General features: G+C 41.7%; 1 long non-coding RNA gene across 1 annotated transcript in view; it reads right to left on the bottom strand.

The window, feature by feature from the left end:
- LOC137166821 (uncharacterized) overlaps positions 1–12616 on the bottom strand; it is a 249300-nt gene that overhangs the window by 118095 nt on the left and 118589 nt on the right. Inside the window, exon 3 of the long non-coding RNA XR_010923833.1 lies at positions 3980–4066. This is a non-coding gene — a long non-coding RNA (uncharacterized lncRNA). The remainder of the gene's footprint in view (positions 1–3979; positions 4067–12616) is intronic.

Raw genomic sequence — 12616 nt, 5'->3', positions numbered from 1 at the left:
AAATCCACCTACATCTAGGACACCAATGGACACTGCCACCTGCATGAAGGCCCAGTGTATCTGCACTGCCTCCTAGCCTTCCCAGGTCCCCTGACAGCATGGGTCTTTCAAGAACTGTGCTTCCCCATGCACCTGAACCTCCCACTGTGAGTTTTATGCAGCAGAGGAGGATACAGAGTACAAAAATGCTGGCACATTCAAGATAATTTCACTCTGCATAATCCCTTAATTCCTGAAAAATTGAAGATTTAAATATAAGGAAAATGTCTATCTCCAGAGCTCTCCACCACTAGGCACCTTCTTCTTCAATCAATGAAACCCAAACCCTTGTGCACTTTAAGAGGGAACTGAGGACAGGAAAAAATTCCACGTAGCTGACACTTCTTCTTTGCCCTTCTATGTCCCCCTATCCCAGATTCATCCAATCTGACTCCACTGTGCTCAGAAGCAGAAGGGATAATTCATTTTGGGTAATTATGGGGTGGGATTTAACATGGATTTTGTCCTAGATTATAAATAAAACAGTAGCTACAAAAACTTGTAGAATTTCTCCATTAGAAAAGCAGAACACTTGGTTGGGATGCCAGAAAGCTGAGCTCTAAATCTAATAATGACTTTTCCTTTCCCATGTTATCTGAAAAAAGAGTTAAAGGATCTTTACATGGGGACTAGGGAATACCAAAAGAGGTTCTAAAAATATTACCTCCCCAAAAAAGGGATTATCTGGGAGGAAAACAGCCTTGGATACATGAAGGGCCTTTACTCCCTTTACACTTCATTTTTGCAGTAGTGTATTGTTAGTATTCACTCATGCATAAGGGGCAATCCATTTTGTACACTGCCAGTAGGTGCATAAGCCAAACATAAGGAAGAGCTTATGAGTAAAGAGGAAGTAGGCATCAGTGTGATTTATGAAAAATGTTGATATGTGAATAAAAATATGGAGAAATATTTCAGAAAATGACTTTGGCACAACATATACAAGCTGTTGGGTTAAATTTTCTCTCTCCCCTTGCTAGCCTGAAGCTACCATAAACAAAGGAGCTGCTGGCCAGAGGTTCTGTATGATGGTGCCTGGACTTTGGAATTCACTCCCCCCATTTCACTCCATGCACACTTAGAAAGAAGCTGAAAAGATGTTGATTTGGTTTGTAATAATATTTTCTGGCTGACTGCCGGTTGTATGTGATGCTGTTGTCTTCTGTAATAGGTTTTTGACTGTATTTTTAACTGAGAAAGGTCATTCAGAGCCCTTGATAAATAAATCTAACTAATATTTCAAGCTTCAGGATGGCAACTAATGGAAGATATCCTTCATGTTGGAAACATTCTTGGCTGTAATTTTAACACACAGCCTTTTCCTGCTAGCATCTTCAAATATTTGATGTAAACAAATGCTCCTGTTTTGAAAACAAGGTATGGCTACTCTCCACCCTACAGCTTCTCCATTTACAGTAAATGACAGTGTGGGAATGTCATTGACTCGATACTAAAGATTGCAGGAACTGACATACAGAGATCAAAGGGGAAGGGAAAAGATGTAGCAATAAAATCAGATAAAGGTGTGATCTGGAGTTTCTGTTGCAAACAGCTCAGTCTTCATTATGAAGACAGAAAACTAACAGTTGGATTTTAAAAAGGAGAGGCAGAGGAGGAAACAAAAGAGAAATATAAAGGAAACCTCATTAAATTGATTAAGCAACAGGACTTTTTCTGTGTCACATAGTGCATATTTTTGTATATACCCCCCATATTTCTGACATCTGGGATGCTGAATATTCTTATAAACAACATAGTTAGTGGTCAGAGTTGGAAGAAACTTCCATTCTCTGCAAAACGTTGCAGGCTTCTGCCAAATACAGGGAATGTGCAGGAACTTCCATCAAAATTAACTTTCAAGGAAATTAAATGGAAAAAAAGTCTTTCTGGTTTGATTGTTAGAATGATGGTGGCTGACTAAGGAAATATTAGAGTTCAGAGAGCAGTACATCAATGTTCACCAAAAATGTATCAGGAATAATATTTTAAAGGATAGATAAACCAACAGAAATAGCACCTAAAAACAGCAACATATGTGAATAAGCCCAGTTAAGGTAGCTACTGGTTAAGCACTAGTGGTATTACTAAGGGCAAAGAAATGCATGTGCCCTCTTTTATCCTCATCTGAACAGTATCACATAATTATGAATGAAAACTCTTTCTTCATGTCAATGTAACATGTTGTTCACATGTGATAGTAGAAGTTATTAAAAAGGCAACATCTAACATCACCACCAACACCACTGAGACCTTTTATTTAGTTATAGGGGAAAGCTGTGGTAAGTTCATATACTACTGAGTAGCAACGGCTGAATAATAATGCCTGGCCGTTACATAGCAACTTTCTCAGTAGATCTCAAAATGCTTCACAATCTGTAATGTATTTAGGCTCACAACACACCTGTGAGGTAGTGAAATGCTATTACCCCACTTTACAAACGGGGAACTGAGGCACAGAGACTTGCCCAAGGGAACACAGGAAGTTTATGGCAGAGGAGGAAATTGAACGTAGGTCTGCAAGTCCTAAGCTAGCAGCCTAGCTAGCAGATCATCACTCCACTCTTCACGATGACCAATGTAGAAGCACTACTGTTATGTTCAAATTAAACACAGTGAAGGGAAGCAGGTACAATATACCAGAGTAAGCAAGCTTACTACCAGAGAGATGCTTGTCATCTTCACCTGCCATTGAAATAAAAGCTTCTCAGTTGTGTGGAAGTCAATACCATTGTTGCAAGAAGGGCTCTATCCCCAGTAGGGCTGAATTTTCCTTTTCATGCTACATTTGATTAAAGGGATTTCAGCGAAGAAAAAAGTGAAAAATCTCTGATGGTGTTGGTAGGTAACGCTCCTGGAGATTGTCTCCTCCAGTTAAGAAACCTGACTACCTCTTCCTACAATAGCTTGAATAGAGAGTCAGTTAGTAATCATACAAACAGGAAATAGGTTGAATGAATAGTGGGGAAATATTTACTACTCTGAATCAAACGTAAGCTTCTTTTTAAAGGAATGGACTAATTCAGCTACATACTCCCATCCCGGCAGACTCTGTCCTTCAACTCCCTCCCTCTGCCATTAACGGACCTCTGGATACACATCATCCCAATCTTGAGTCCTTTGAAGTACAAAAAAGGAATTTTGTCCTCTAACTTTAGAGATGTGACTTTGTAGTGTGAATTTTTTCTTGTCAGCTTAGTCAGTCACTACATTCAGAAGATTTTTAGTAAGGGTCTTATGCCCCTTATGCAAAGAAGGGGATTGGGAAGTATGTGGGAAATATCTCACATTGCTTGAATAAGTATCCAAATTGTTTTGCTTCTCCCATCAATAGTATAAATGTAATCAGAGTTCTTGGCTTCTGGGGTCCACACATCAGTGAAAATGCATTTCTTTTCACTGAGAAATTGTCAGTCTTTGTACACACCTGCTTTGTTTGTTTAGAACAATTCTAGGATCCTGTTGATACAAAAAATAGGGTTTTATGGATATTTCAAGAGTTCCTACATCCTTCTATAATCAAATGTTTTGCAAGTTCACTGCCATGTAGGGGATAATCTAGTAACCATGTGCAAATTACAGAGTGGTTTGGGCTGTGTTTAATGACTTTTTCAAAGAGCTCTTCAATAGACTGCAGTGATTTGATTTGTGGCAATATTTCATCAAGTGCACTGCATGCAAAGTAAACTTCCTACATTGTGTTGAAACAGAAAAAAGAGCGGAGTTTACAGGTTTTGCTTTATTTATAACATTTTTTCATCTAATACCATTAATCACATGGGGATCTCTCCATAGAAGTTAAACTTAGGCAAGAAAACTTGGGGCTATGGTTTATAACTTCTATACCAAGTCCAATTAGCTGAGTGTTGCTGCGGGGCTGGCACAATGATCTCCCCTACAGGACTGTATAATGGTAGTTGTAGTCACCTCCCAACCAGCTCACCTGTTGCACAGTGTAGGCAGTCCCTATGGAGCTCAGGTCCATGGATGTAAGGAGATGCTCATCTACTCCTGTCCCTGCTTCTCTATCCTACATAGCAGAAAAATTTGAGTTCTGTTACATGTTGGGTCCTCTGTGGCTTCAGGAGACAGGGCAGGATTTGAATATTAAAATGTAAACTACTGAATTCTTATTGGTTTCTACAGTACCTTGAAAATGATAGTCTCCTTTACTTCCAGAATACTGAGATTAGCCACTTGGTCTCTTCCATGCTTCTTAAGTACACAAAGCACATGTGAAAATCTGGCTTCTGAAAACACTGCAGATCACTAAACAGTGTCAGATTTTAAACTAATGCACATTTTACAGGAAGTACTGGTGGGATCTGTCACAAGCCCTCCCATGCTGCACCAGCTTTGTTTATAGAACTCCCATGCATAGTAAGCAAAAAAGAAAAGAAACTAATACTTTTTTTAAAAAGTAATATGGAATCCATGGGATAAATATAGGCCTAGATCCACAAAAAGAATGCATTTCATTCTAAGACCTCCACATTAAAAGAAAGTTAGAAAATGCAGCCAGAGAACCAGGAGCCAAATTCAAGTCAGTGGAGCTGTAATGAATTTTTCCCAGTATTTATAATTATATCACTGTCTGTAAAGAATCCTAAAATGAACACACACACACACATACATTTTATTAGGCAGAGCTCATCCACACCCAGATGAATTCATCCTTAATAATTCACTGAAATTCATAAAACATAAACCACATCAATCCTCCTCTGTGCATAACTGGTTATTAAATGCAAAACCCAAAATACCACAAAAGTTAAAAGAAACCTGAAAAATGACACAACAGCAACATACTGTGAATGTGAATGGTACAACATGTGGAGGAGAAGTTTATAAAACAGCAAGATGTGCAAATCTAAAATTAACACACTTCAAACTCCTGCAGAGATTATACTGGACTTCAGAAAGTGCATACTAATTAGGGTGAGACTGTAACAAATGCTGGAGACATACAGTACAAATAGTATGTTCTGGCCATGCCCAAAAACAAAAGGTCCTCATTCCAATCTCCCACCACTGTAAATCCAATGAAATCAATGGCGCAATCCTAGCGTAAAAGCTAGTGTGATCAGAATTAGACCGAAAGATTTCTGGAAAAGAATATTAAAACAAAACAGAAGCAGTAAGTAATTTTAAAATAGCAATGGCAATGTCATTGTGGCCACTTAGAGATGCACAAAAAATAAGTACTAGAATGCAAAAGGCTCCATGAGGGAGGGAAAGGAATACTGGGCTTTCATATGAGGCAGACAAGGAATAAGAATCAGTTTATTAGCCAAAGAAATAATCCAATTCACACCAAACCACAACAGTAACTGACACAATCTTACATGAAAGTCAAATCATAGAATCATACGGCTGGAAGAGACCTCAAGAAGTCATCTAGTCCAGTCCCCAGGACTAAGTAATATCTAGACCATCCCTGACAGGTGTTTGTCTAACCTGCTCTTAAAAATCTCCAGTGATGGAGATTCCACAACCTCTTTAGGCAATTTATTCCAGTGATTAACCACCCTGACAGTTAGGAAGTTTTTCCTAATGTCCAACCTAAACCTCCCTTGCTGCAATTTAAGCCCATTGCTTCTTGTCCTGTCCTCAGAGGTTAAGAAGAACAATTTTTCTCCCTCCTTCTTGTAACAACTTTTTATGTACTTGAAAGCTGTTATCATGTTCCCTCTCAGTCTTCTCTTCTCCAGGCTAAACAAACCCAGTTCTTTTAGTCTTGCCTCATAGGTCATGCTTTCTAGACCTTTAATTATTTCTGTTGCTCTTCTCTGGACTTTCTCCAATTTGTCCACATCTTTCCTGAAATAGTCCTCTTTTCCTCCCTCATGCAGGCCCTTCTACTTTTCTTTCTCACTTGCTCCTTCTCCTATTTCTTTTACTCCTGCTTACACTAAAAGGGGAGTCTTTCTCCCCAAAGGAAAGGCAGCACCTCCTCAACGAAATATGCCCCAGAGATGGAGAACTGCTCTACTCTAATACTATCCTTCACTGCTCTGACTCAATAGATGTATGAAAACAATAAGATTAATATGCTTGTTTATAGCGACTTTAATATGCCATGGTTGGCAGATGCTGCTGCTTCCTTGCAGTGATGAATGGGAAGAACATTTTGTAACCAAATGTATAATGTATAACATATATAATGTTTAAACTCACATCATTGTGAAATTTTGAGTGTTTTTTAAACAGAAAAGACCCATTACAAAACAGGAGATTTCATTCTGGATCATATCGGTCCAGTGAGTGTTCTGTCTTGCCTGAAATTTTGAACACCCTTTTGCTGCATTTAGCAAAAAAAAATGTACATTTTAATCATGAGCTTAAAACATAGAGTTCAGGCAGTTCTGAGGCGGAGTCTGGGGTCTGAACATATGCATGCTGACATACTTTGTGTTGTATTGTCCCAGACGTACAGGAAGAATGACAAGATGTGAGGGATGTGGTTTAATTAAGCTGCAACTTTATTAATTTAACTCATCTGGGAGCTATATGGCAATAACTCACACAGTGCAGATCTTTCCCTCCTCGCTTGTGTCCAACTGTTTGAGGAGGGCTGCTGGCAAACCCCCTGTCATCCAAACTACTCCCAGCCAGCTGCTGCAGCTCCACCACCCTCCTCTTGTACGAGCACTGAGGTGGGTTGTATCCATGTGTACCAAATATTTGGAGCCCCAACCCCATTCCACATCTTCTTTAGGAGATGCCTTCCTTAAGTCCACTTCCAACTCCAGTTTATCAGGGAACTAGACTTATATGGAACAAGTATCTACCTGCCAGGAGAAAGAAAGTACTCCACCCTCTGGTCAGGACATGTATATACTTGGTTTGCAGGGAGCCAATAGCTTATCTCACACACCTCCACAAGCCCCTGCTCATGTGATTCTATCCCTCCCTGTCTCCTTTCTTCCCGCTTGACTAGAGAAAGACCCTCACACCGTTGAGAGTACAGGGGTTTAATTGCATTGACATACTTACTGTTCTCCTGGCAAATATGACCCCTTTCATAAATGTATTTCACTTTCATGGCAGTGAAAGGCATTAGCTAGCACCTCATTACTCGGTAATGCTGTCACTGCAAACTGTTACCACACGCCACACTTTTTAAGGATTTTTAGTGTCACTTTCAGAACTATTGCAGCTGCTGCAAAGACACTATTTATGCTGACTGAAGCTCAATTAGGTGACTGTTAGTCCAGGTACACCAGTTCTTAGCCTTGTAATAAGGATCAGCAGAGTAACTACTACATGTGATATCTTTTAACTGAAGCAGGTATATTCGCCTGCTAAGCTCCTGTCTCCCTCATTATTTTTCTTAACTGCAGTTTGCTGTAGCAGGCCCAAGCGAACAGTTCCGAGGAACACCCTGGCATGTCAGGTCATCAAAGGGCACGGCAGTCACCACTGGAGTTTGGGTTTCAGATGCTTGCAGAGCAAGTAAACAGTGAGATGCTTTCCCACATCACTTCCTTCGCATCAAGGTTTGTTCACCGATGTTCAGGCACCACCAGTGTTAATGTATCTCTCCCTCTCACTGTGCATCCCTCTGAGCTAGACTTCACTATTGCCCTTCCATGCTCTGTTTTATGGAACTCTCCTCAGCTGAACTGCTAGGACAGTCCCACTAGCTGCTATGCTCTTTCATCTCCCTCCCCTCCACCCCATTATTATATCTTCCATGCATTTGTATTCGGCTCGGCCCTCAATTTTTAGTTTCACTCAAAATATTCAAAGGAGATTTTTTGCAGAGGATTTGTATATGGTACAACACACTGAAGCTAGGTCTCTGCCTACTACTGAATGGTGGTTTATATTACTCAACGAGTGAAAAGGTGAGTGGCATATTTTTAAATTCTCCGATTGGTTTTTTTACTTTGTCACTCATTGTTTAAAATAAAAGCCCGCTTCCTGGATTCCCAATGTTACAAAATTGTTCTATATTTTTCTTTAACTTTCTTTTTTCTAATCATACAACTGGGCCAAACTACTATCTGAATGATGTATGAGCATCGCCGTTATCTAAGCACAAATTCACTAGTGCCTTGCTGCAAAAACCTGGTGCTGCTGATGCAAACATCAGTGGACTCAAGATTAGCCAGTGACAACTTATTAATAGCTTTGCATGCTCTTTTATTGCATCAGCATAAAAGCTAAGGTGATGAATCTATGGCTGTGAAAGGTGCTCATATGAACACCTACAATGATCTGGAAGAGGGATGATTGAAGAAAATGGAAAAATGTATGAGAGACTTGTACATAATAGACTAAGGATGGGAAAAATAAAGGGTTAGACTGCGACTCCATTTACAAACTATTTTCCTATTTACTCTGCCTTTGGCTTAAGTCACCTCCCTAATCACTAGCTAGTGCAGATGAGCTAACCTGAGGGCATATTACAGACCCAAAATGTGTGAGGTCATATCTTTTATTGGACCAAATTTTGTTGATGAGAGAGACAAGATTGTCTCTCTCATCAATAGAAGTTGGCCCAATAAAAAATATTACCTCACCCACCTTGTGTCTCTAATATCCTGGTACCGATGCAGTTACAATCACACTGAGTACAAGTGAGGGCATGTTGTACTTTGCTGCTGGTGCAGCCTGTTACATTGCTGAGTCACAATGGATCTCGGGACCACTGCTTAAGTCACAGTGAAGCCCAGAGTGTCTCCATGAGAGGGATGAAGTGTGTTCTTCATGCAGCTTAAATACCACTATTCGTTATTATGTAGTTAGCCAATCAGCTTGTATTCTGGCTAAATACAAGACACAGCAGAAGACCCACTTCCTGCTCTAAGAGCTTACACTCTAAGGGTCCGTTCCTCCTACTAATGATGTCAGTTACAAACTACCAACACAGGATCCAGCTCTAAATAAGTTTGAAGATGGGGTGTACAAGCTAAGAAATTTTCCAAGCTCCTCTGACGACACTAAAATCACATCCAAACATATGGACCAACTTGGAGCTGCTGGAAGTATTAGTTACTAGAATGAATCAAGCTGATAGTTTTAGTTTGTCTCCATAACTCCTACTGTAGTGTGGCAATAATCATTAGTGAAAGTGTTGCTTACTCAAAATTCACTTGCATTTGGACAGAAGATGAAACCCCGAATCCTTCAACACAAGCAAACATAACAGATGAACTTGGTTAAAAATGAGGGAGCATGCAGTCCTAATCTGAGTGCTCTGTATCTACTGGTTTCTAAATTACACCCACCATCAGATCCACTACCAAATACTAATCTAATTAGCATTTGTCATGTATAGCATCTGGCCAAAAAACACCAAAATCAAACTTAGGTACTTATATGACCCCCCACCACCACCACAATATCTAAGCCTCTCACATTCTTTAATATATTTATCTTCACAATGCCCTTGTGAGATAGGAAAGTACAACTGTCCCCATTTTATAGACGGGAAACTGAGGCACCTGCATAAGGTCACACAGGAAATATATGACGGAGCAAGGACTTGAACCCAGATTTTCCAGGTCCACAGCTAATGCTCTTGCCATTGAACAGTCCTTCCTATTTAAAGAGGAAAAATCTGATCCCTCATTTATTTCTTCAGTATTGCAAGCTGACCTCATTTGGCACAGACAATCTTATGAGGCAGGAGTGGACCAACAGTCAGACAGAGCAGACTAGGGTACTGACCATCAATTTATTTGCTCTAGAAAGAATCACCTTCAAAGACTGGGACTAAGGGCTTCAGCAAAGAATGTGTACAGTATTGTGACTATAGCTGCTTGAATCACACTTACAAATCACTTATGACCAGCCTTGCATTGGAAAGCAGTGGGGGAGGAGATTGTGTATCAAGGAGTCTCCTCCCTTCCTTGCACACTATTGCTGGAGCAGAGCACAATGACATTCCTTGCATCCCCCTAAGCTGAAGAATTCTTAAGAATAACTGCACTGCTGGTGCTCAGGAAGGATCAGGAAAGGGCTGTAATGCCAGTCGGTTCGCCATACTAGCTAGAGGAGAGATGAGTGGCATATTCAGCACCCCATGAATACCCCATGAAGGGGTAGCACAGCATCTGTGGTCCCTCTCTTTTTCTGGAAACCTTATGCCTACTTGACATATAATGCCTTCAAGAGCTCTTGCTGTGGCCATGTGCTGTGTCCAGATTCCTTGGGAGAGCTGCCTTGTTTCTCCCCCCCACTTAAGAAACTGCCACACCAATCGGCAATTACTTCTGCAGGCACCAAAACAGCACACAGGTAAGCAGCATACAGCCCCTGTCTGTAGCTACATCCGTACAGGAACTGCACCCATGTATCTTTGATTACCTTCAAGAGCAAGATATCAGCTGCTATCACCCCCCACATGTGAAAAACGATGACAGTATTCAGAATAGTGTCCCTAGGCGCTTGTAGTGATACCCCTCTGAAACCCTCCACCCTTTGTCCCATCTTGGCCATTCTCCTTCCGCCCCGCCCTGCCCCGCCCCCTTCCCCCCCTCCCAGACGAATTCACGATGCTGTGTGCCTGCCAAGGGAATGTGAGAAAGTGGTGTATCAAACTTTTATGAATCAAGACTGTGCGTGCACTCACAACAGTGCCTCTGTCTATTGTTTGTTTAGCTTCTGCAGATGTGCCCTTGAGGGTCTCCTCCTGCTGAGGGTACACAATGGCTCAGTGGCTCCATCTGATAAGGAGACAAAACTGGAGAAGGCGCTGCAGTTGTATGATGCTGCTGATTGCGAGAACAGAGCATGAAGGTAGGTTATCAATGAGAAACTGAGGAAATGAGGAAACAGGGGCAGGAATGGATTATACAGCTGATGGGGGACCAGACAGACATGCTGAAGTCCCTGATTGTGCTGCAGACAGAACACATCCTTGCTCGCCACCCCATACACAACTGCCTTCCATGCCCTTCCAACACTCCCCACACACATTCCTCGCACATTCCTGGGCCTTCGCAATATGCCGTGCACTCCACCCCGAGAGGCATGTTTAACAATGACAGCTGAACATACACCCAGCTGTGAGAGCCTCATTTCAAAACATGTTCTTCATTGTCATGTCAAGAAAATACATGTTTGCATAGCTGTTGAATAAAAAATATACTTATAAAAAGAAAATGAATGTTTGTTTCCTTCACATGGCGGCTGCTGCTGAAATTCATACACAGTGGCAATCAGTGCATTTGCATTGTAAACTTAACACACACACTGAAATCATTACAAGTTTCAGCCATTAGCTGATCCCCCACAATGTTCCACCCCTGAGGAAATTCCCCCTTACCTTCACAAATGTTAGGCAGAGCACAGCAGATTGCTATGACCATGGGAATATTTTCCTCACTGAGGTCTAACCTGCCAAAAAGGCAGTGCCAGCGACCCTTTAATTGGCCAAAGACACATTCAACAGTCATCAGGCACCTGCTGAGCCTGTTGTTGAGCTGCTCCTTGCCGCAGTCAAGTGTAAGGTTTCATGAGCCATGGGAGCAAAGGGAGACTGGATCACCACGGATCACTATTGGCATTTCAATCCCCAGTTGGAATCTTCTGAACTGAAAAAAAAGTCCTTGCTTGCAGATTTCTGTTCACGCCAGTGTTCCTGAAGATGTGTGCATCATGCACCTTCCCTGATCACCCTGCCTTGATGCTGGTGAATCAACCCAGATGATCTAGCAGAGATTTAAATACCATAGAAAAGTATCCCTTTCTATTGGTGTACTCTGTCACCAGGTGGTCTTCAGCAAAAATGGGGATATGCATGCTATCTATGTCCCCTCCCCCTGTGCAGTTAGGGAATCCCATTGCTGCAAAGCCATCACTATTTTTCACACATTGTCCAGAGTCACAGTCTGTCACAACAGGAGGTGATTAACAAGCCTGCACACTTGCATCATTACAGTCCCCACGGTGGACTTCCCAATTCCAAACTGATTCATGACTGATCAGTAGCAGTCTGGAGTTGCCGGCTTCCACACAGCAATTGCCGCTCACTTCTCCACTGTTAGGGGCAGGGGCAAGTTCCACACAGCTGAAAGTTCTGCAGTCACTGTTCATCATCCCAAGCCTGCATAACGATGCAATCTCACCACTCAGTGCTTGTTTCCCAAGCCCAGTACCAACAGTCCACCATGTGCAGCTGCTTCATGAATGCCAACAGCAATCTTGAATTGTTTCTTTCTATGGCACACAGCAGGGCAGACACCATGGTGTCATTATCAGATTTGCAGTTCATGAAATAATGCAGGATCAGTCGCATTATGTTCATAATGCTTCATCACTAGGCTGGAGAGCAATGCAGGATCCGTGCTTTCAGACAGAGATGTCAGGTACAAAGTTTACAGGGGTTGTTGAAAAGCAGTGCAAAATGCAATCAGAAGCCCAAAGAATGATGGAATGGAGAAAACTGCATCATGGGACGGTGAGCCTGCCCCAGCGAGGCACTGCGAAACCTATCCAGAACTCACAGCAGCAGATGGTTGCAAATTGCACAGTGGGATAGCTACCCATGGAGCACTGCTTTCTCTGTCAATGCAAGAGCACTAACTGTGGACGCACTCCTCCTTCACAAGGAGCATTGTGTGGACTT

This window comes from Emydura macquarii, unplaced genomic scaffold, assembly GCF_026122565.2.
Source record: "Emydura macquarii macquarii isolate MOO-44397 ecotype Brisbane River unplaced genomic scaffold, CSIRO-AGI_Emac_v2 contig_2897, whole genome shotgun sequence".
In the NCBI taxonomy this organism is placed as follows: Eukaryota; Metazoa; Chordata; order Testudines; family Chelidae; genus Emydura; species Emydura macquarii.
The sequence above is the reverse complement of the archived record's forward strand: the minus strand, read 5'-3'. Positions and strand labels throughout refer to the sequence as shown.